This window comes from Chiloscyllium plagiosum, unplaced genomic scaffold (genome assembly GCF_037043375.1).
Source record: "Chiloscyllium plagiosum isolate Xiang-an unplaced genomic scaffold, Cpla_swu_hap1 HiC_scaffold_27, whole genome shotgun sequence".
NCBI lineage: Eukaryota > Metazoa > Chordata > Chondrichthyes > Orectolobiformes > Hemiscylliidae > Chiloscyllium > Chiloscyllium plagiosum.
Genome location: NW_028270165.1, coordinates 10244648 through 10269626, shown reverse-complemented (window position 1 = coordinate 10269626; position 24979 = coordinate 10244648). Strand labels below are relative to the sequence as shown.

The 24979-nt window shown below is 46.4% G+C and overlaps 1 pseudogene across 1 annotated transcript; it reads left to right on the top strand.

Moving 5' to 3' along the window:
• Nucleotides 1-23024, top strand: LOC148143073 (uncharacterized; annotated as a pseudogene). Its single transcript, XR_015751096.1, has 2 exons — nucleotides 1-21; nucleotides 20820-23024. The product of XR_015751096.1 is annotated as an uncharacterized LOC148143073 (transcript).
• The last annotated feature ends 1955 nt before the right edge of the window (nucleotides 23025-24979 follow it).

Genomic DNA, 24979 nt, shown 5'->3' with positions numbered 1-24979 from the left:
GCTTCGGCTGCAGCAAGTAAGGTAAAGCTTTATCAATATTTCCTTTTACAGAGTTTGTATTTAATAACCAGTAATGGCTACTCAATATCATCATAAAGTCCCAAAATGCAATTCATTTAAATCCATAGCACATAAGCACTAAGAGTTAATTTTCCAACAGCCTCAGCACTAAAATGGTCTCACAAGGGAACGGCTGTGAATGTTATCACTTGGGGTCCTGTTCACACAGATTCACTGATGCTGAGGCAAACGTTCTTAATTGCCTTACAGCATCCTGTTATCACTTGGTGAGCCCAGGAGTCCCTATCTTTAAGTTCTCTCCTCTTTCTGAGCCTACCTGCCGGTTTATTTTCTAGTGCAGTAAATGTATTCAATAATTCAGCATTTCATTTTAGTCTGAATGTTTAAAGACAAGTTTTAAGGCTATAGGCTTTCTCACCCAGATGCCCACACCCTCATTCCTCCCTTTGATTGCACCGCGATCACTGAAAGAGAAGGCTAGTCCAAACAAATGCCCTTCAAGGTGGTACAGCCATCAACATCCTGCAGAGCGGCACCACCATCCTCGCAGCTCGTCTGGTCATATTTATCATCGCCATCGACACGTGTGGGTGAACCATCGGATCGCAAAAGGAACATCTTCTGGGGCAAATCTATATCACTAAGGGACCTCATAAGCCTAGCAATTAAATACCTAACAATACCAATACCAACAAACAGACATAGCTAAATTGATAAGCCAATTGTACCATCAGCCCGTTCTGCAGTTTCCCCAACTGGTCCCTTCAGTCATTCTGGATCTCTTCTTGTATCTTAGTTAATATTACCAGTGAGATCGGGAATGCCCATAGTGCATTTATCTTGGACAATGGTGCAGACCTCACCCTCCCAGGTGAGTATGTAGTCTAAGGCATACCGATTCTGCATAGAGTAAAGACACAGGTCTGATAATCCCAGTTTACTCTGTTCCAGAGCCTCTTTAGTCTTATTTCCTCGAATGGTCAGGCCGCAAAAGAGGGAATTGCGGTTCTTTTAACTTGTCACTCCTGCCGATCCTCCCAACGTCAGGGTACTCTGGATTCCCCAGCCTATCGGGTGTCCTGTATTGTCACCCAGTCCCTTGGGATCCTTCCAGTTGGAGCAAGGTTGGCTGAGAGTGACCGCTGCATCCTCCTCAGATGGAGGTTCCATCGACTTGTCCACTGGCCAGGACAAGGTACTGTTGTGGGAACAAGGGCTCCGATAGTGACCTTATGAGGGACATCTTTGCCATCAAGGACAAGGACATTGGTAGCTTTTCCTTTACCTTAAGAAATAATAGTCTGGTTTGGTGTATATTAGGGAGAGTTTGTCAAAATAGATTACTGAAATGTTACAGCAGGGGGTCTGGTCAGATCTACAGGAGCAAAGGGTCGACGTTTTAGATTAGATTAGATTTGGTTACTTACAGTGTGGAAACAGTGATTAATAGATTGGAATCGGAGACTGCGGACGGGGGAAGTAAGTCATCTCCCGATAGAGAGGAGTAACGTACTACTGCCTCTGGGGTGAATAGTGTTCTGTGGGCCTGTATAAATATGTTATTTGTGGATTGAGGAGTTTCCCCTATCAGTCCACATCGCCCCGCCGAAACGAAACCCACCCATACCCCTACACATCTACCCCTTACCTAACACTATGGGCAATTTACCATGGCCAATTCACCTGACCTGCACATCTTTGGACTGTGGGAGGAAACCGGAGCACCCGGAGGAAACCCACGCAGACACGGGGCGAATGTGCAAACTCCACACAGTCAGTCGCCTGAGGCGGGAATTGAACCCGGGTCTCTGGAGCTGTGAGGCAGCAGTGCTAACCACTGTGCCACCGTGCCACCCATGGTGGCACAGAGGAGTCGCTTGAGCGCTGTAAAAATGGGCCAAGTGACTCGAGCACTCGCACTGTATGGGAGACAATGGTTCTCAGAATGCTGTTCCCATTGGGCTCTCCTTTAGCTCTATTGTACATGGTCTTGGTGACAGTATCAGGTTCTGAAAAGAGAAAAGGCCTATAAATGCACAAGGGAAGGGTTCCGTTCCAGGTCCATGTGCCGCATAAGGCCTGCTGTACCCCAGCCAGTGTTACACCAGCTGTTTGTATACACAGACCCGAGGTATTGGAAAGTGATATTTCTCTTCATGGGGTCGACAGTAGGAAATCTGATGAATAGATTGGAATCAGGGACTGGGGACGGGGCAAGTAAGTCATCTCCCGATAGAGAGGAGTAACATACTACTGCCTTTGGGGTGAAGAGCGTTCTGTGGGCCTGTATAAATAAGTTGTTTGTGGATTGAGGAGTTTCCCCTATCAGGCTTCTCTTTTCTCGAGTCGGCCCGTCCTACAAAAAGGGACTATGTTCCTGGGCATATTTACCATAATAACAGGGTTGATCATTTTTATCTTCACTAGGCTTGCGTCTGCATGTAAAATCAAAAAAACATGGTAACGACATGATAACTCTCACTGATTTCTACTGTCCAGATGGACCATCTGGTCTTTCTGATGTAAGAGTCCATTGCAATAATCAATCTTCATCACGTTCCACATGTCAAAGGCGTCTGGTCCGGTGCACTGGACGACATCTCCTCAGCATGGGTGGTGGATAATCTCTGATCATTCCTGGTCGCATCCATACTTAGTGGCTTTCCCCATCAGGATGTTGTACGTGATCAGAAAGGTGAGGAGATAGGCGATCCCCCACATGTCCCTCCTCTTAGTTCAAGTATCTGTAATAAGATTAACATTAGAACAACAGCAAAATTCAAAACCCAACTGGACAGGGTCCACTCCTTTTGTTGAGATCCAGGATTCTCTCCTCCTCTTCCCCCCCTTTTGATTGGTGCGGTCAATCAATTTACAATGGTGCAGTTGCACCCAAGCTGAGCGCCCAGCGACTGGGACCGCCATAGGGGTGGGAAGTAAAACCTGGAAGGGGCCATCCCAACGAGGTTGGAGACCTTTGCCAGTCCAGTTCTTGACGAGCACCAACGAACCAGGCTCTACCCATGACGAGGCTGAAAGGGAGGGAACATTGCTGTAGGCCGCACGCTCCTGGGAGTGAAAGGCACACATAACATTGGTTAGAGCAAGAACATAACCAATGATTGCTTTGGTCATGTGGTGGAAGTGGACTCAGAAGGGAGCCGAATCGTTCCAAGGGGTACGGAGGCAGTGACCAGAGAAACTCTCAGCTGGAGACAGTCGTGTCTTGCCCACAGACATGGATCGCATCTGGAATAAGGCCACAGGGATTAGCATAACCAGGAGAGGCCACACTCTGCCATTAATTTGGCAAGTTTAGTCTTGCATCTGGTTAAAACATTCAACAATGCCGGCCGCCTGAGGATGATAAGCACCATGCAGTTGCCGACAAATACAAAGCTGGGAACAGAGTTCTCCGTTAATATTACCGACAAAGTGTGGTCCATTGTCCGAGCCAATGCACGCAGGTATACTGAAGCAGGGAATTATTTCCTTAAACAAAATCTTCACCACAGTCTCAGCAGTAGCGTTAGGAGGAGGTTTCGGCTTCAATCCACTTACAAAAGACATCAGCAATAAGCAAAACACATTTATAGCAACTCAACTCATTTCTACAACTCAATGAAGTCCAGTTGAAGTGTCTCCAAGGGACCCTCCAGCAAGGGAGTTCTCGTAGAGATACTTGAACTAAGATGTGGGGGATCGCCTACCCACTAACCTGTTTGATCACGTACAACATCCTGATCGGGAAAGCCACTGACTGAGTATCGATGCGATCTGGAATGATCTGAGATTATCCTGGTGTCATTTGGTGCACCAGATCAGATGCTTTCAACATGGAGTCGCTTGAGCAATGGCGTGAGCTGCCAGAGGAAGTGGTGGGTGCTGATACGATGACAAGTTAAAAGGCTCCTGGATGGGCATATGAATATGAAGGGTTCAGATGGGTCAGGGCCAAGTGATAGCAAATGCGACTGGAGTCATAGAGATGTACAGCACAGAAACAGACCCTTCGGTCCAACCCGTCCTTGCTGAGAAGATAGCCAACCCAATTTAGTCCCAGCTGCCAGCACCCGGCCCATATAGGGGCCAAGTGATGGCAAACGTGACTAGATTAATTTAGGAAATCTGGGCAGGTTGGGCCAAAGGGTCAGTTTCCGTGCTGTGTGACTCTAATTGTCTTCAGTGGATGCAGAAGTGTGGTTGTGAAGGCTGGACTTTCAGAGCATGCTTTGCCCTGACTGGGAGCAGAAGAGTTTGACTGAAGTGTGTCGGTGTTGATACCTTGATGTCTCATTTTGCTCCCACCTTCCTGGGGTCATTAACTATTTTGTGTCTGGTTCTTCCTCAAGAAGCTGCATTGCAGGTTCACCCTGAATTGACACTTTTTTTGCTTCCCAAAATCAGACCTGCTCACTCTCAGCAGGATCCCAGTGTTGTGAAAGATATTAACTTTCAGGTGGAGGTATCCAAAATTCAGAGAGATGTCAGTCTTGAAGTTTTTGCTTTTTCCGCCCCTGTAAGATCCTGAATCAGCACCTTCAGGGGAATTAGTTAGAGCGGAGTGAGAACAGAGGGGGAGAGAGAGTGGGATGGTGCTTTCAATTTTGTGGAATAACAAAAGACAAGAATATTCCACAGAAAGTAGAATTGCTTGTTCAGAATTTCTACCCTGGTCCGATAGTGATAATTTTTGTAATCCCTTTTTGCACAGTATTTGAAGATCTGAAGTCGAAAGATTCAAAATCAACAGATGAAGGGCTTCTGCCCAAAACATTGACTCTCCTGCTCCTCGGATGCTGCCTGACCTGCTGTGCTTTTCCAGCGCCACACATTTCGACTCTGACTGTCCAGCGTCTGCAGTCCTCACTTTGAAGTCAATGTCTGACAGTCACTCAATATCGGGACCGCAATAATTTTAAACTATGATTCTGTGAGAAGGAGCAAAGCTTTTTGGTTCCTGTTTGAGTACGTTTTCAGTATCAGTGGGACTGGAAGAGACACCCTACTGTTGCAGCGCACAGAGTGTGGAGCCTGAAACAGTTATACAGCTGGGAAAGAGGAATTGACGGCAGGGAGGGGCTGTATCCGTGTTTGTGTGTAACTGAAGCTTCAGCCATGGAGAAAACAGAGGAATCGCACCTTTTGGAGAAACAATGGAAGTGTGGTGACTGCGGGAAAAGTTTCTGTTACCCTGGACTCTCATTGGCACAGCCACACTGGGGAGAGGTCATTCCCCTGCCCCGAGTGTGGGAAGGCCTTCAGCAATTCCTCCACCCTGCTGACCCACCAATGGGTTCACACAGGTGAGGGGCCCTTCAGCTGCCCAGAGTGTGGGAAGTGCTTTACGCAGGTCTCCACCGTGCTGACCCACCGGCAGGTTCACACCAGGAAGAGGCCGTTCACCTGCTGTCAGTGCAGGAAGGCTTACACCTGCTCCTCTGCCCTGCGGAGGCACCAGCAAGTTCACCTGTTGGGGAATTGAAACAGTGATGGCCAAGTTGCATCCTTGGATTGAAATTGCTGAGTGAGGCAATACTTCTTCCGGGTTCCAGCTGTACCAAGGATCCAATTACAAAGGGACGACTGGGTGCTAACCATTAGTAAAGAATGTGAGGTGGGGGAAGTGTATGTGCTTTGACCTTGAGCTGTTTAAAACGCAGCTACTTTTTCTCTGCCTTTTTGCAGGGGGGGATCTGAAGCTGTAACAAAGTTGGGTCGCAATAAAGGTTACCTGAACTTACCGCCGGGCTCAGATTCTCATTGAAAGCTTTGATCTCCAAGAGGTTTTTGTTTTAAAGCTGATCAGTTCTTTCAGCCTCCTGCACTAAGCTTCCAATGTTGTCTATCAGATGGAGCAGTGAATGAGGAGCCAGTATCATTAGAAATTGTGAATTTTTCAGGATTGTAGAGTGCATCATTTCATCGGCATTGTAACGTTTACTGGCAGCATCGGGAGGTGTGGGCTGTGTTCAGTGGAAACGATGTGGAGGAGCCGGTGGTGGATTTGGCCTGGGTAAAGTGAAAAATCACACAACACCAGGTTATGGTCCAACAGGTTTATTTGGAAGCACTAGCTTTCGGAGCGCTGCTCCTTCACCGGGTAGCTGTGGAGCAGGTTTAGAAGACACAGAATTTTTGGAAAAACTCACAGTGTCATGCAACTGATAGGATATACTGAACAAACCTAGATTGCTGTTAAGTCTTCCATCTTTGAGAATGGATTGCAGGTTTTGGTTCATTAATCTGTAAATCCCAGAACATCTTTTAAGTTACGTTCTTGAGATGACTTAAGGTTTTATTTTTAAAAAGGCTGACAGTTCAGACAATGCATTAAAGGTGTGACGTTCGAGTCTGTCATACCCCAATCTTGGATCAGACTGGTTCTATTTCCAAAGTAGGAATTTATAAAATATTACATGGATTGACTGCCTGCAGTTTCTGCACTTTTTGAGCAAAGTAGAATGTATCTGCAAATAATTCTGCCAATTCAAACTAACTTTGTGGAGTTATTTGTGTGTGTGTGCATGTGAGTTTGTGTGCATGCTTGGTATAGAGTATAAGCCTGTGAGAGTGTTGGGGGGTGTATGTATGTGTATATGTATGAGAGAAGTATGAATAAAAGCAAGGGGTTGCATTTTGCTGAAACAAGGAAGGATGGACCTATACAGGTGATGGTAGGGCCTTGAGCCTTGTTGGAGAACAGAGACATGGGAGGATTCAGGTGCATAGCTGCATCACAGGGAGACAGGGTGGTTAAGAAGGTGTTTAGCACACTTGCCTTCATGGTTCACACCATTGAGGATAGGGGTTGGGACATCATGTTGAGGTTGTACAGGATGTTGGTGAGGCCACTTTTAGAGTACTAAGTACAGTTCTGGTGGCCCTGTAATAGGAAGAATACTATTAGAGAGGGTTTGGTAAAGATTTACCAAGACATTGCCAGGACTGGAGGGTTTGAGTTATAAGGAGAGACTGGGACACTTTTCACTGAAGTGCAAGAGGTTGAGTGGTGATGTCATTGAGATTTATAAAATCATGAGGAGTGGAGGTAAGGTGAATAGCAAAGGGCTCTTCCTTAGTGAAGAAGTGCTCAAAACTAGGAGGCATAGTTTTAAATGAGAGGGGAGAGAGATTTAAAAGGAGCCTGAGGGACAACGTTTTGGTACAGGGTGGTTTGCAAATGGAATGAACTTGCTGAGGAAGTGGTAGATGCGGGGACATTTACAACATTTAAATGACATTCGGATGGGTACATGAATAGAAAGGTTTAGAGGGATATGGGCCAAATGTAAGTAAGTGGGACTAGTTATTTTGGGAATTGGACGGGTTGGACCGAAGGGTCTATTTCTGTGTTGTCTGCCTCTATGAACCAGAAGTGATCTTATTGAAACCAGTAGAATTCTGAAAGGGGCTTGACAGGATAGATGCTGATCAAATGCTCCTTTGTGGTGGGAGTCATAGAATCCCAACAATGTGGAAGCAGGCCATTCAGCCCATCTATTCCACACTGGCCCTCTGAAGAGCATCGCACCCATACCTAACCCCTTTTTCCATTTTTCGCATGGCTAATCCACCCTAACCTACACCCGAAAATACAGAGGAGGAAGTATTGGATGTCTTGAAACATAAAGGTGGATAAATCCCCAGGACCTGATCAGGTGTAGCCTAGAGCTCCATGGGAAGCTAGAGAAGTGATTGCTGGGCCTGTTGCTGAGATATTAGATTAGATTAGATTACTTACAGTGTGGAAACAGGCCCTTCGGCCCAACAAGTCCACACCGACCCGCCGAAGCGCAACCCACCCATACCCCTACATTTACCCCTTAAACCTAACACTCCGGGCAATTTAGCATGGCCAATTCACCTGACCTGCACATCTTTGGACTGTGGGAGGAAACCGGAGCACCCGGAGGAAACCCACGCAGACACGGGGAGAACGTGCAAACTCCACACAGTCAGTCGCCTGAGTCGGGAATTGAACCCGGGTCTACAGGCGCTGTGAGGCAGCAGTGCTAACCACTGTGCCACCGTGCCGCCCAGTGGTATTATCATCAATATTATCATCAATATATTATCATCAATAGTCACAGGTGAGGTGCCGGAAGACTGGAGCTTGGCTAACATGGTTCTACTGTTTAAGAAGGGTGATAGACCAGTAAGCCTGATGTCATTGGTGGGCAAGTTGTTGGAGGGAGTCCTGAGGGACAGGATGTACATATATTTGGAAAGGCAAGGACTGATTAGGGATAGTCAAATGACATTGTGCATGGGAAATCATGTCTCACAAACTTGATTGAGTTTTTCTGAAGAAGTAACAGAGAGGATAGATGAGGGCAGAGCAGTAGATGTGATTTATATGGACTTCAGTAAGACATTCAACAAGGTTCCCCATGGGACACTGATTAGCAAGGTTAGATCTCACAGAATACAGGGAGAACTAGCCATTTGGATACAGAATGGGCTCAAAGGTAGAAGACAGAGGATGGTGGTGGAGGGTTGTTTTTCGGACTGGAGGCCTGTGACCAGTGGAGTGCCACAAGGATCGGTCCTGGGCCCTCTACTTTTTGTCATTTACATAAATGATTTGGATATGAGCATAAGAGGTACAGTTAGTAAGTTTGCAGATGACACCAAAATTGGAGGTGTTCTGGACAGTGAAGAGGGTTATCTCAGATTACAACAGGATCTGGACCCGATGGGCTGATAAATGACAAATGAAGTTTAATTCAGATAAATGCGAGGTGCTGCATTTTGGGAAAGCAAACCTTAACAGGACTTCTTTACTTAATAGTAAGGTCCTAGGGAGTGTTGCTGAACAAAGAGACCTTGGAGTGCAGGTTCATAGCTCCTTGAGAGTGGAGTTGTAGGTAGATAGGATAGTGAAGAAGGTGTTTGGTATGCTTTCCTTTATTGGTCAGAGTATTGAGTACAGAAGTTGGGAGGTCATGTTGCAGCTGTACAGGTTAGCCCACTTTTGGAATATTGCATGCAATTCTGGTCTCCTTCCTATCAGAAAGATGTTGTGAAACTTGAAAGGGTTCAGAAAAGATTTACAAGGATGTTGCCAGGGTTGGAGGATTTGAGTTATAGGGAGAGGCTGAACAGGCTGGGGCTGTTTTCCCTGGAGCGTCGGAGGCTGAAGGGTGACCTTATAGAGGTTTACAAAATTATGAGGGGCATGGATAGTATAAATAGACCAAGTCTTTTCCCTGGGGTCGGGGAGTCCAGAACTAGAGGGCATAGGTTTAGGGTGAGAGGGGAAAGATATAAAATATACCTAAGGGGCAACATTTTCATGCAGAGGGTGGTACGTGTATGAAATGAGCTGCCAGAGAATGTGGTGGAGGCTGGTACAATTGCAACATTTAAGAGGCATTTAGATGGGTATATGAATAGGAAGGATATGGGCCAGGTGCTGGCAGGTGAGACTTGATTGGATTGGGATATCTGGTCGGCATGGACGGGTTGGACCAAAGGGTCTGTTTCCATGCTGTACATCTCTATGACTCTAAAAGCAAGTTGTAGACAAGTAAAAAGGCTGACCAGGCAAGGAGGTGGTTAACAACCTCAGGGCATCCCTCTTAAACCATGCATCCTGTTTGTTTACAAATTAAACATGCTCCAGCTCTTTTCCTATCTGCTTTCTGGAAATCTGGGTGACACCAGGTTTGTAATACAGTACTAACCATTCCCTCCTTGCCCATGTGTGTACAATAATGCACATAATCAATTGAAAAAGGCAGCAGCAAAGAAGGAACACAAAGTAGTCCATCAGGGGCCACCCACATTTCAGTTTGAGTATCGAGGGAGTACCCTATTTGAGGCCATAGTTTGTGCTGCTCAGCAGGAGGCCTCCCCTGTGATTTCAGTCCCATACCCAGGCCTGGCGTACCTGTCCCCATATTGTCTCTATCTGGGTTTTGCTGGGGACCCAATGGGACCAGAAGTTTGGGGTGTCAGGCTGCTTGCTTGGCAGCAGCATCCATCTGCTCATTCCTTTGGAGACTGTATCCATTGCCTCAGCATGAGCTGAACATCTTGATAGCTGCCAGATTGCTTGGACAAAACAGCATTACTATTCGTCTGCCCCGTGGGGGTTACAAATCCTCTATGTTCCCACAAGTCTCTGTAATCATGGGTCACACCAAAAGCACAGTGAGAGTTGAAGATCTCAACACTGGGAGGGGTCTCTAAGTTCCAAGATCGGTCAAAAGAACACTAGGATTATGGTTTGCTTCAGCAAGGTTTCACACTTTAATTTGTAACGGCCGGGCAAAGATTTGTCCAGCAACACAGATATTAAAAGATTCTGTGTTCCTTGGAGAAACTGCGTGATTAACTTGGAATAAAATATCAATTTTCATATGTTTCTTAAGAGACAGTACAGTCTTAATTACAGAGTAAATCCAATAAAATTACATAATGGACAACAGGTTAACCCAATGATATTTCCTGGGAAATAATGTTGTTTCACACGCATTATCTCCTCATACCTGTGCTTCAAGGTTAGCTAGGATGGTCAGTAATGTCCTATCTAGCTTAATTAGATCCATACTATGAAGAAGGCATTGTTTGCTTAATCTGTGATTCAGTTAGCTCAGGAATGCAGAAATGCAGCTTTTAGCCATTTTAAACACAGTGTTAATGTGTAGCCTGAAGCCATGTTGTTATATTACTTTATATTGAGATGCTATTTTGTGGTTAATAAAAGCTCCTGACAACAGCCTAAATCCAGGTATTAGATCCTCATCTGGTGTCGACCTGCTCCGTCACTCAAAAGAAAACTAGATTTACAATTTAAAGCCATACATGCTATTCTGCTAAATTAATCCAGTTGATTTGTTTTTGTTTAAAAATGTGAAAACCTCATGAACAGTTCTTCCAGTTAATCACTGGATATTCAAATTTCTCTTCAAATTAAAGATCATAACAAAACTGGGAGTCATTGTGGGATTTTGAATCTGGAGGGTGTGCTTGTGAAGGTTGAATCAACAATATTTCAAAGTGAATGTTATCGTGTTCAGTACTAAGACTTTCTGGAGATGAAAAATTTGCCCTTGTGTGTTTTGCAACACTTAACCAAGGTCAGTTCCATAGAATATGCAGTCATGTTGATGCGAGAGTTAAGAGCTGGGGCAAACATCAGAAATAATGGAGGCAGGAGCACAGCAATTAGAGTTAGAAAGTTAGCCAAAAATATAAAAACAGGAAGGAAAGTTTCATCAGCTTTTCTTAAAAAAAGTTAAGAAAGTGTTGGTTCTGTAGAAAATGAGTCTGGGGATTCAATAACAGAGGATAAAGAGATGGTAGATGAATTGAAAAGAGCTTGAATCTGTCTTCACTGGAGAGGACACAAGTAACAGCCCAGAACTAGCTGGAAATCAGGAATTGAAAGGGAAGGAGGAACTGAAGACAATTACAATTACCAGGGAAGTCGTACTGAGTAAACTGTTGGAACTACGAGTTCACAAGTCCCAGTTGGCCAAAGTATTTCATTCTAGACCCTTAAAGAAAAACTAGCTAGTGAAATAGTTAATGCATTAGTTTTAATTTTAAAATTTGGTTTTAATTTTCCAAATGTCATTAGTTTCAGGGGAGGTTTCTTTAGATTGGAAAACACCTTTCTTCAAAAAGGCAGACCCAGAACAGGAAACTGCACACCATTTACCTTAACATATGCCATAGGGAAAATGTTCAAAGCTATGATTAAAGATGTGATGACAGGGCACTTGTATAAGTTCAGGCAGAGTGAATCTGTTTTTGTCATTGGGAAATAATGTTGTAATGATGTTTTGAAGAACTGCCTCTCCGCACTGCGACTGAGCTGATGAATCTCATCCTAGTTTCAAACTTCCAGCTCAGCACTGTCCCCATGACTTGTCCGGACTTGTCCGACCTGCCTATCTCTTTTTCCTGGATCAATGGTGCTGGAAGAGCACAGCAGTTCAGGCAGCATCCGAGGAGCTTCAGCCAAATCGACGTTTCGGGCAAAAGCCCTTCATCAGGAATAAAGGCAGAGAGCCTGAAGCGTGGAGAGATAAGCTAGAGGAGGGTGGGGGTGGGGAGAGAGTAGCATAGAGTACAATAGGTGAGTGGGGGAGGGGATGAAGGTGATAGGTCAGGGAGGAGAGGGTGGAGTGGATAGGTGGAAAAGGAGCTAGGCAGGTCGGACATGTCCGGACAAGTCAAGGGGACTGGAAGTTTGAAACTAGGATGAGGTGGGGGAAGGGGAAATGAGGAAGCTGTTGAAGTCCACATTGATGCCCTGGGGTTGAAGTGTTCCGAGGCGGAAGATGAGGCGTTCTTCCTCCAGGCGTCTGGCGGTGAGGGAGCGGCGGTGAAGGAGGCCCAGGACCTCCATGTCCTCAGCAGAGTGGGAGGGGGAGTTGAAATGTTGGGCCACGGGGAGGTGTGGTTGATTGGTGTGGGTGTCCCGGAGATGTTCCCTAAAGCGCTCTGCTAGAAGGCGCCCAGTGTTTTGCCCTTACTGGGAGCAGAAGAAAACAATGAAGTCTTGCATTTGTGAGAGAGCAACTGAGTAAGGGAGTACATCTGGGATTTTGGTGGAAAATGGGAATTCTTTGCACTGTGGGATGAAGCTCAACCCTATCCAGTTATTTCAGCTCGTGGGTGAGACTCGGCAGTTCATGCAGGCAGTCAATCCAGGTAATATTTTATAAATTCCTGCTTTGGAAATAGAACCAGTCTGATTCCAGATTGGGATACAGACAGACTGATCTCACACCTTTAATGCATGGTCTGAGCTGAGATGATACCTTTTGTTATAAAACCTGAAGTTATTTCAATAAAGTGTCTTTCAGGAAGTTCTGGGATTTACATATTAATGATACCTGCAGACCACTCTGAAAGCTGAAAGGCTTAACGATCCAAGTTTGTTCAATATATCATTTCAGTTGCAGGACACTAATGTTTTTCTATAAATTCTGTGCCTTATGATGTTATTCTCCACAACCACCTGATGAAGGAGCAGCACTCCAAATGCTGGTCCTTCCAAATAAACCTGTTGGACGATAACCTGGATGTGTGTAATTTTTTTTAACTTTGTACAGGGTAGGGTGGATTGACCATTCTAAAGTGCTCACTGTGACCAGGGAGGTGCAGGTTTGTGTGAATTGGCTGTGCTAAATTACACATCGTGTCCAGGAACGGATTGGTCATGCTAAATTACCTGTAGTGCCCAGGAATGTGCAGGTTAGGGTTAATTGGCCAGGCTAACTTATCCAGAGTGAAGATCTAAGGCCTCTTAAGGGGCCTTTTGGTTCGAGATTGGTCTAAAGAATCAATGGAATGCGGTCTGTACAAAGCAAGGCTATCAGTTTAATAAGGCAGCTTGACACAATTCTGTCCAGCAACACAGCGGTTAAAGCTTCTGTGTTCCATGGTGAAGTTGTGCAAGTACATTCAAAAATTACACATTATTTATTTAAGTTTTTTTAAGACACAGTACAGCCTTAATTACAAGAAAATACCAATCAAATATAATAAGGTGACATGATTTACAGCAGGTTAATCCAATGATATTTCCTGGGAAAGGAGTCTTAATTACGTAAATCATCATGCCATGGTAGCAGCTCAAGGTTAGTTCAAATGGTCAATTAATGTGTCAGTATTCATTTTAAGCAGACTCCATTGTCCTCTTATCTTTGGATTTTAGCTTAATTCTGCAAAACAGCAGGACAAGTTCAGAGTTCAATCATTATTCTCAGCCATTTTGTTGTATTGTTTTAAATTGAAAAGCCATTTTGTGGTTACTAAAAATCTGCATATACTTGTTGCGTCTGACAATAATCTAAATTCAAATTTTCGATCTTCACCTGAAACATCAGAGTCTGAGGGGTGACCTTATAGACGTTTGTAAGAGGCATGGATATGGTGAATACCCAAGGTCTTTTCCCCAGGGTAGGGGAGTCCTACCCTGTTTGAGGTGAGAGGGGAATGATTTCAAAGGGATCTGAGGGGCAACTTCATGCAGAGAGTGATGCATGTATGGAACGAGCTGCCAGAGGGAGTGGTTGTGGCTGGTACAATTACAACATTTTAAAAAGCATCTGGATGGGAATATGAATAGGAAGGGTTCAGAGGGATATGGGCCATATGCAGACAAATGAGGCTAGATTAGTTTTGGAGATCTGATCAGATGAATTGGACCAAAGGGTTTGTTTCTGTGCTGTATGACACTAATCATCTTTGGTGAAAGCAGAAGTGTAGTTGTGAAGACTGGACTTTCAGAGCAGCTTTCAAAGATGTTTTGTTCTTACTGGGAGCAGAAGTTGTTACAATGAAATCTTGCATTTGTGAGACAGCGACTTAGTGAGTGAGTACATCCCAGATTTTGGTGGAAAGTGGGAATTCATTGCACTGTGGGGATGAAGCCGTACCCTATCCAGTCATTGCTGCTGGTGGGTGAGACCAGACCTCAAGACTAAGGGGAGTAGATTTAGGACAGCGATGAGGAGGAGAGAGTGAGGACTACTGCTTTTCCTGGAGTGTAGTGAATCTATGGAATTCTCTTCATTAAGTATATTCAAAATGGGTTTTTGCATGGTTGGGGAATTAAGGGTAGTTGGGGCAATGCTGCTAGAAGGAGCTGAGACGATGGATAGATCGGCCATGATCGCAATGAAGAATGGGGCAGGCTAGATAGGCAAAATGGCTGACTCCTGCTTTTATTACTGTGAAACTATTTCCCATAGCTAACCCACCTCATCTGCACATCACTGAGCACTGTGGGTAATTTAGCATAGCGAATCCACTCTAACCTGCACCTACCTGGACACCATGGGTAAATTAGCACAGCCAATCCAACCGAAATTACGCAACACTGAACACTGGGTAATTTAACATGGTCAATCCACCCTAACCTGGACAAAGTTAAACATCACAACACCAGATTATAGCCCAATGGGTTTATTTGGAAGTACTAGCTTTCGGAGCACTGCTCCATCATCAGGTGGTTGTGGAGTATAAGGTCATAAGGAACAGAATTTATGGAAGAAGATTAAAGTGTCCTGCCACTGAAATGATATATTGAACAAACCTGGATTGTTACCTCTTTCATCTTTTACAGTGGGTTGCAACTATCATTCATATGTAAATCTCGATAATATAAGGTTTTATAACAAAAGGTAACAACATCTGGGTGGCATGGTGGCTCAGTGGTTCTTAATTCTGCCTCACAGCACTTGGGACCCAGGTTCAATTCCAGCCACTGGCCACAGTCTGTGTGAAGTTTGCACATTCTCCCCGTGTCTGCATGAGATTTCTCCCGGTGCTCCGGTTTCCTCCCACAATTCAAAAATATGCAGGTTAGGTGAATTGGCCATGCTTAAATTGCCCAGTGTGTTTCATGCACTAGTCAGGCGTAAATATGGGGAATGGGGCCTGGTGGGTTACTGTTTGGAGGGTTGGTGTGGACCTGTTGGGCCTGTTTCCGTACTGTAGGGAATTGAATCCAATCTCAGCTCAGACAATGCGTTAAAAGTCAGAGTCTGTCTTTATCCCCACTTGAATCTGACTAGTTCTGTTTCTAAAGTAGGAATTTATAAAATACAACGTTCTGACAGCTTGCAGATTGTGCATTTTTGAGCAAAATAGAATTTATCTGAAAATATAATTCTGCAAATGCAAATTCACCCCCATGGACTTGTGTGTGCTTACAGCTAAAAAGTTTATTTCCGTGCTGTGTATCTCTGTCTATTTGGTTACAGATGCTTTATTTCTGTTGGCATAAATATTGTTGTAAGTCATAGTTGGGTACTAATAGTTAGATATAAAGCAAAGAGAATTCCTCAAATAGGGCACTATCAGAATCCTGGGAGACCCCTATTTCTGGTTTACTTCCTATTGACAAACATTAAGCATGAGCACCTATTTATTTCTATTTTTTTGTTTCACCTTTTCTTGTTTGATTCCCTGGTATGACTGCACTCTGTGTCTGGTCGGTTGTCAGGCTGGGACATAGTGGATTGGGTTTCGATTGACTGAATGTTGTATTGTTCTGGAAGGTGTAAAGGGGGTGGGGGAGGGGGGGGGGGGTAGTGTTGGGGAATCAAAACTTCAGCAGAGCTGAGTACAGACCAACATCTTACTCTGTGGGAACAGGGAGATCAACAGAGGACAGAGAAACCAGGACCTGAAATCCAACCTGACACCGGATTACTGTGATCAGTGTTTTCATTAGCAATGCCAACCCTCTACCTTCACCTAGCTTCCCGTTTGACTACCCCCTCGATATTCAAGATCCAATCCTTGTCGTCCTGAAGCCATGTCTCTGCAGGGAGCTCAGATCATAATTATTCTCTTCAATGTGTGCAGTCAGTTCATTCACTTTTGTAACAGTGCAGCACACATGCAGACACACTGTTTTCGGTTTACATTTTTATGATCTTTGCAATCCAGTTTTAATTGCTGGTACATTTACTCTCCTTGTCTCCATCATTCTATGAGGTTCATTTCCCACATCACTACATTGCTCACTGGCCTTGATTGGGATTGGCCATAGTGCCCAGGGATGTGCAGGTTAGGTGTATTTGTCAGGGTAATGTAGAGCGGTAGGGGAATGGGTCTGGGTGGGTTCCCCTTCAGAGGGTCGGTGTGGACTCGTTGGGCCGAGTGGCCTGCTCCCACACTGGGGATTCTCTGAAGCGAAGGGATATTTACAAACGCTGCAGGACAGCGCAGGCGTAGTGCGTGCGCCCGGCTTGGCCCCGCCCATCCGCTCCTTTCGTGACGTCATAACGCGGAAGTGACACCGAATGAATGAAAATCCCTCCGTCTGGGCTAATCCTGGGGCGGGAAAATCTGTTCACTTGTAGCAACGGGAGTGAATCCAGGGCGGAGCAGACCCTGTCAACTCAGGTATGGGAGTTAATTACCAGGTGAGGAGGACAGAGATTGGGAGGAGTAGATATCTTTTCTGTTTTCCTTTTCAAAATGCACCCGATTTCCACAAGTAAATGCAACAGGTATAAGTACAGCACATGCAGCTTCAAGCCGGCTGTGCATCCTCTGTTCTTCCTCTGCCTTGGCTCCAGCACTTTTGGCTTCCCTTCCCTTCTCGACTCCCCCCTCCCCCGCCGGGTGTTGATACCTCAATGTTTTTCCGGTTGTCTTTTGTGGGCTTTGAAAACTTTCCCAATCGTCTGAGTACAGGATTTGGGAGATTATGTTGCAGCTGTACAGGACATTGGTTAGGCCACATTTGGAATATTGTGTGCAGTACTGGTCTCTCTGCTGTAGGAAGGATGTCATAGAGTCATGGATGTTGTGAAACTTGAAAGGGTTCAGAAAAGATTGGCAAGGATGTTGTCAGGGTTTGAGCTGATCAGGATGGGGCTGTTTTCCCCTGAGTACCAGAGGCTGAGGGGAGACCCAACAGATTTCTATAAAATCATGAGTGGCATGGACAGGATAAATAGACAAGGTGTTTCCCTGGAATGGGGAATCCAGAACTAGAGGGTAATAGGTTTAGGGTTGGGGGGAGATTTAAAAGGGCCCTAAGGGGCTACTCTTGTATTCAGAGGGCGGCGCATGTAAGGAATTAGCTGCCAGAGGAAGTGGTGGAGGCTGGTACAATTCCAGCATTTAAAAGGCATCTCGCTGGGTATATGAATAGAAAGGGTTTAGAGGGATATGGGCCAAGTGCTGTCAAATGGGACTAGTGATTGAGGATATCTGATCGGCATGGATGAGTTGGACCGAAGGGACTATTTCTGTGCTGTACATCTGGTAGACAATGGTCCTCAGAATTCTGTTCCCATTAGGCTCACCCTTAACTCTATTGCACATGGTCTTGGCGACAGTATCACATTCTGAAATGAGAAAAGACCTATAAATGCGCAAGGGAATAGTTCCGTTCCGGGTGTGTACATGGAGATGGGTATAGTTACTTATGACGCATAAGGCCTGTTGTTACCCAGCCAGTGGAATGCAAGCCATCTTTGTATATGGGCAGGAGGTATAAGGCTCCTTTTGTCTTGCACGAGTGGACGTGACAGGTCTCAAGTAGGCAGGTGATGTTATGTGGAACATGAACAATTGCACACCCATAGCCGGTTCCATTAAAGCAATTCTCATACGACCATGCAGTAGAGTGAAAAGATGTCAGCAAACAGGTAGCACGAGGCTCATATGGTGTTGGAAAGTGATACTGTATTTCTCTGCGGAGGGTCGGCAGTAGGGAGTCTGATGAATAGAATGGAATCGGGGACTGGGGACAGGGCAAGTAAGTCATCTCCCGATAGAGAGGAGTAACATACTATTGCCTCTGGGGTGAAGAGCGTTCTGTGGGCCTGTATAAATAAGTTGTTTGTGGATTGAGGAGTTTCCCTTATCAGGCTTCCCTTTTCTTGAGTTGGCCCGTCCTGCAAAAAGTGATGGTGTTCCTGGGCGCCCTTAAAATATTTACCATAATAACGGGGTTGATCACTTTTATCCTCACTAGGCTTTCGTCTGCAGGTAAAATCAAAAAGACATAACTCCCACTGATTTCTACTGTCCAGATGGACCATCTGGTCTTTCTGATGTAAGAGTCCATTGCAATAATCAATCTTCATTACGTTCCACACGTCAAAGGCGTCTGGTCCGGTGCATTGGACGACATCTCCTCGGCATAGGTGGTGGATAATCTCTGATCATTCCTAATCACATCGATGCTTAGTGGCTTTCCCCATCAGGATGTTGTACGTGATCAGAAAGGTGAGGAGATAGCGATCCCCCACATGTCCCTCCTCTTAGTTCAAGTATCTGTAATAAGATGAATATTAGAACAACAGCAAAATTCAAAAACCCAAATGGACAGGGTCCACTCCTTTTATTGGGATTCCAGGATTCTCTCCTCCTTTTTCCCCCCCTTTTGATTGGTGCGGTCAATCAATTTACAATGGTGCAGTTGGACCCAAGCTGAGCGCCCAGCGACTGTGACCACCGTAGGGGTGGGAGGTAAAACCTGGAAGGGGCCATTCCAACGAGGTTGGAGACCTTTGCCAGTCCAGTTCTTGATGAGCACCAACGCACCAGACTCTACCCGTGACGAGGCTGAAAGGGAGGGAACATCGCCATAGGCCGCACGCTCTTGGGAGTGAAAGGCACGCATAACACTAGTTAGAGCAAGAACATAACCAATGATTGCTTCGGTCATGTGGACGTGGACTGAGAAGGGAGCTGAATCATTCCAAGGGGTACGGAGGGGGTGACCAGAGAGACACTCAACTGGAGACAGTCGCATCTTGCCCGGAGACATGGATCGCATCTGGAATAAGGCCACAGGGATTAGCATAACCAGGAGAGGCCAGACTTGGCCATTAATTTGGCAAGTTTAGTTTTGCGTCTGGTTAAAACATTCAACAAGGCCGGCCGCCTGAGGATAAGAACCATGCAGTTGCCGACAGATACAGAGTTCTCCGTTAATATTACCTACAAAGTGTGGTCCATTGTCCGAGCTAATGTACGCAGGTACACTGAAATGGGGAATTATTTCCTTAAACAAAATCTTCACCACAGTCTCAGCAGTAGTGTTAGGAGGAGGGTAGGCTTCAATCCACTTAGAAAAGACATCAACAATAAGCAAAACATATTTATAGTAACTCAACTCATTTCTCCAACTCAATGAAGTCCAGTTGAAGTGTCTCCAAGGGATCCTCCAGCAAGGGAGTTCTCGTAGAGATACTTGAACTAAGAGGTGGGGGATCGCCTACCCACTGACCTGTTTGACCACGTACAACATCCTGATCGGGAAAGCCACTGACTTGAGTATCGATGCGATCTGGAATGATCTAAGATTATCCTGATGTCATCTGGTGCACCAGACCTGACGCTTTCAACGTGGAGTCACTTGAGCGATGGCGTGAGCTGCCAGAGGAAGTGGTGGGTGCTGGTACAATGACAAGTTAAAAGGCTCCTGGACGGGCATCTGAATATGAAGGGTTCAGATGGGTCAGGGCCAAGTGATGGCAAATGTGACTGGAGTCATAGAGATGTACAGCACAGAAACTGACCCTTCGGTCCAACTCGTCCTTGCTGACCAGATAGCCAACTCGGACAGATTTGGCCATGGGTCTGTTTCTGTGCTGTGTGACTCAAATTGTCTTCAGTGAACGCAGAAGTGTGGTTGTGAAGGCTGGACTTTCAGAGCATGTTTTGCCCTGACTGAAAGCAGCTGAAAATGTGTTGTTGGAAAAGCGCAGCAGGTCAGGCAGCATCCAAGGAGCAGGAGAATCGATGTTTCAGGCATGAGCCCTTCTGCGCTTTTCCAGCAACACCTTTTCAGCTCTGATCTCCAGCATCTGCAGTCCTCACTTTCTCCTGACTGGAAGCAGGAGAAGAGTTTGACTGAAGTGTGTCGGTGTTAATGCCTTGATGTCTCATTTTGCTCCCACCTTCCTGGGGTCATTAACCATTTCGTGTCTGGTCCATCCTCAAGAAGCTGCATTGCAGGTTCACCCTGAATTGACACTTTTTTTTGCTTCCCAAAATCAGACCTGCTCACTCTCCGCAGGATCCCAGTGTTGTGAAAGATATTAACTTTCGGGTGGAGTTATCCAAAATTCAGAGAGATATTAGTCTTGATGTTTTTGCTTTTTCTGCCCCTGTAAGATCCTGAATCAGCACCTTCAGGAGAATTAGTTAGAGCGGAGTGAGAACAGAGGGGGGGAGAGAGAGTGGGATGGTGCTTTCAATTTTGTGGTACAACAAAAGAATATTCCACAGAAAGTAGAATTGCTTTTTCTGAATTTCTACCCTGCACTGATGATCCCTTTTGTAATCCCTTTTTGCAGAGTATTTGAAAATCTGAAGACTGATGTTTCAAAATCAACGAATGAAGGGCTTACGCTCGAAACATTGACTCTCCTGCTCCTCGGATGCTGCCTGACCTCCTCTGCTTTTCGACTGACTGTCCAGCGTCTGCAGTCCTCACTTTGATGTCAATGTCTGACAGTCACACAATCCATCAGGACCGCAACGATTTTTGACTGTGATTTCTGTGAGAGGGATCAACGCTTTTTGGTTCCTGTTTGAGGACGTTTTCAGCATCAGTGGGACTGGACGAGAGACCGCACTGTTGCAGCGCACTGTGTGTGGAGCCTGAAACAGTTATACGGCCTGGGAAGGGGATTTCACGGCAGGGAGGAGCTCTACACGTGTTTGTGTGCAGCTGAAGCTGTGGCCATGGAGAAACCTGAGGAATCCCACCCCGTGGAGAAACCGTGGAAGTGTGGCGACTGTGGGAAAGGCTTCCGTGTCCCGTCGGCCCTGGAGACTCATCGGCGCAGTCACACCGGGGAGAGGCCATTCCCCTGCACTGACTGCGGGAAGGCCTTCAGACATTCCTCCCACCTGTTGGCCCACCAGCAGGACCACACGGGAGAGAGGCCCTACAGCTGCCCAGATTGTGGGAAGGCCTTCAGGTATTCCTCCACCCTGCTGAGCCACCAGCGTGTCCACACAGGGGAGAGGCCCATTCAGCCGACCTGAGTGCGGGAAGGCCTTTACCGACGTCTCCGCCCTGCTGAGGCACCAGCGGATCCACACAGGGGAGAGGCCCTTCAGCTGCCCTGAGTGCGGGAAGGCCTTTACCGACGTTTCCTCCCTGATGAGGCACCAGCGTGTCCACACTGGGGAAAGGCCCTTCAGCTGCCCTGAGTGTGGGAAGGCCTTCAGTTATTCCTCCACCCTGCGGAGCCACCGACGCGTCCACACGGGGGAGAGGCCCTTCAGCTGCCCTGAGTGCGGGAAGGCCTATACCGACGTCTCCGCCCTGCAGAAGCACCAGCGGATCCACACTGGGGAGAGGCCCTTCAGCTGCCCCGAGTGTGGCAAGGCCTTTACCCACGTCTCTGCCCTGCGGAGCCACCGGCGCGTCCACACGGGGGAGAGGCCCTTCAGCTGCCCTGAATGCGGGAAGGCCTATACCGACGTTTCCTCCCTGATGAGGCACCAGCGGGCGCACACAGGGGAGAGGCCCTTCAGCTGCCCCGAGTGTGGGAAGGCCTTTACTGACATCTCCTCCCTGATGAGGCACCAGCGGATCCACACGGAGGAGAGGCCCTTTGCCTGCTCTCAGTGCCGGAAGGCATTCAGCAATTCCTCCACTCTGCTGATCCACCAGCATGTCCACACGGGGGAGAGGCCGTTCACCTGCTCTCAGTGCGGGAAGGGCTTCACCTGCTCCTCTCACCTGCGAAGCCACCAGCGGATCCACACCGGGGAGAGGCCCTTCAGCTGCCCCGAGTGTGGCAAGGCCTTTAGCGATTCCTCCAACCTGCTGACCCACCAGCGGATCCACACCGGGGAGAGGCCGTTCACCTGCTCTCAGTGCGGCAAGGGCTTCACCCGCTCCTCCCACCTGCGGAGCCACCAGCGAGTTCACGTGCCATCGCAGGGGGATTGAAGGAGTGATGGCCGAGTGCCATTATCGATTGGACCATCAACCCAGTTCCAGGGACTCCGGGTTTGAATCCCTCCCCGACAGATGGCAGAATTGGTATTCGGTCAGAAATGTGGAGTTCGGAATCTAACGATGAGAGTGTTTCAGGGAGAGGGTGGTGCGGGGGAGAAAGCCCCCATCTGATTCACACTCTCCCTTGTTAGGGAAGGGAACCGCCATTGTGGGAAAGGATTCACTCAGTCGTTCCAGCTGCATCCTTTACCCGGTCTGGCCTACACATGACTCCAGACCCACAGCAGTCTGGTTGACTCTACACTGCCCCTTCCTGGCAAAGGAGTGGGGAGAAACTTACTTGGAGACAAGGTATGGGTTGAAATTGCTGAGTTAGGCAATACTTCCTCCAGGTTACGGCTTTACCAAGGATCCAATTACAAAGGGACAACTTGCTGCTGGCCAATAGTAAAGACAGTGAGAGGGGTCGGACAAGGGGAGGTGTGGTGTGTGCACTTTGACCTTGAGCTGTTCAAAAAGCAACTACTTTTTTCTCTGCCTTTTTGCTGGGGGGATCTGAAGCTGTAACAAAGTTGGGTTGCAATAAAGGTTACCTGAACTTACCACCGGGCTCAGACTCTCATTGAAAGCTTTGAGCTCCAAGAAGTTTTTGTTTTAAAGCTGCTCATTTCTTTCAGCCTCCTGCACTAAGTTTAGAACATAGAACAAAGAACATAGAACAATACAGCGCACAACAGGCCCTTCGGCCCTCGATGTTGCGTCGACCTGTGAACTATTCTCGTTCCCCTACACTATCCCAAAATCATCCATGCACTTATGTAAGGATTGTTTAAATCTCCCTAATGTGGCTGAGTTGACTACCTTAGCAGGTAGGGCATTCCACGCCCTTACCACTCTGTGTAAAGAACTTGTCTCTGACATCTGTCTTAAAGCTATCCCCCCTCAATTTGTAGTTATGCCCCCTCGTACACGCTGACGTGATCATCCTAGGAAAACGTCTTTCTCTGTCTACCCTATCTAATCCTCTGATCATCTTGTATGTCTCTATCAAATCCCCCCTTAGCCGCCGCCTTTCCAATGAGAAAAGGCCCAAGTCTCTCAGCCTTTCCTCATAAGACCTTCCCTCCAGACCAGGCAACATCCTGGTAAATCTCCTCTGCTTTTCCAATGCTTCCACATCCTTTCTGTAATTGGGTGACCAGAACTATACACAATATTCCAAGTGTGGCTGCACCAGCGTTTTGTATAGTTGCAGCATGATATTGCGGTTCCGGAACTCGATCCCTCTACCAATGAAACCTAACACACCGTATGCCTTCTTCACAGCACTATCCACCTGGGTGGCAACTTTCAGGGATCTACGCACATGGACTCCAAGATCCCTCTGCACATCCACACTACCAAGAATCTTTACATTGACCAAGTACTCTGCCATCCTGTTATTCTTCCCAAAGTGCATCACCTCGCATTTAGCTGCATTGAACTCCATTTGCCACCTCTCAGCCCAATTCTGCAGTTTATCCAAATTTCCCCCTGCAACCTGTAACATTCTTCTAAACTGTCCACCGACTTTAGTGTCGTCTGCAAATTTACGAATCCATCCACCTATGCCTGTGTCTAAGTCAGTTATAAAAATGACAAACAGCAGTGGTCCCGAAACTAGTAATTGGACTCCAGACTTAATATTTTCCATCAACCACCACTCGCTACCTTCTTCCAGTTTCTAATCCAAACTGCTAAATCACCCTCAATTCAATGCCTCTGCATTTTCTCCATGTGGAACCTTATCAAAGGCTTTACTGAAGTCCAAGTATACCACATCAACTGCCCTACCCTCATCTACATCTACCTTCTCAAAGAACTCAATGAGATTTGTGAGACGCGACCTGCCCTCCACGAAACCATGTTGACTGTCTGAAATCAAATTGTTGCTTACTAGATGATTTTAAATCTTCTCTTATAATCCTTTCCAAAATCTTTTCTACAATAGATGTAAGGCTCACTGGTCTATAATTACCTGGGTCAACTCTGCTGCCCTACTTGAACAAGGGCACAATATTTGCAATCCTCCAGTCCTCTGGTACTAAACCCGTAGACAATGACGACTCAAATATCAAAGCCAAAGGCTCTGCTATCTCCTCCCTAGCTTCCCAGAGAATCCTCGGATAAATCCCATCCAGCCCAGGGGACTTGTCTACTTTCACTCCTTCTCAAATTGATAACACCTGTGTGTAACTGACCTCGATCCTTTCGAGTCTGATATCTCGTACCTCATTCTTTTCCTGAGTGAACACCGATACAGGGTCCATGCTCAACTTCTCACTTCTGTCTTTGACTGGCCCTATTCCTACCCTAATCATCCTTTTATTCCTCACATATCTATAGAAAGCTTGAGCGATTTCCTGTATTCTATTTGCTAAAGGCTGCTCCTGTCCTCTCTTTGCTCTTCTTAAATCTCTCTTTAAATCCTTCCTACGTGATTTGTAATTCTCCATCGCCTCATCTGTTCCATCTTGCCTCATCAACACATAAGCCTCA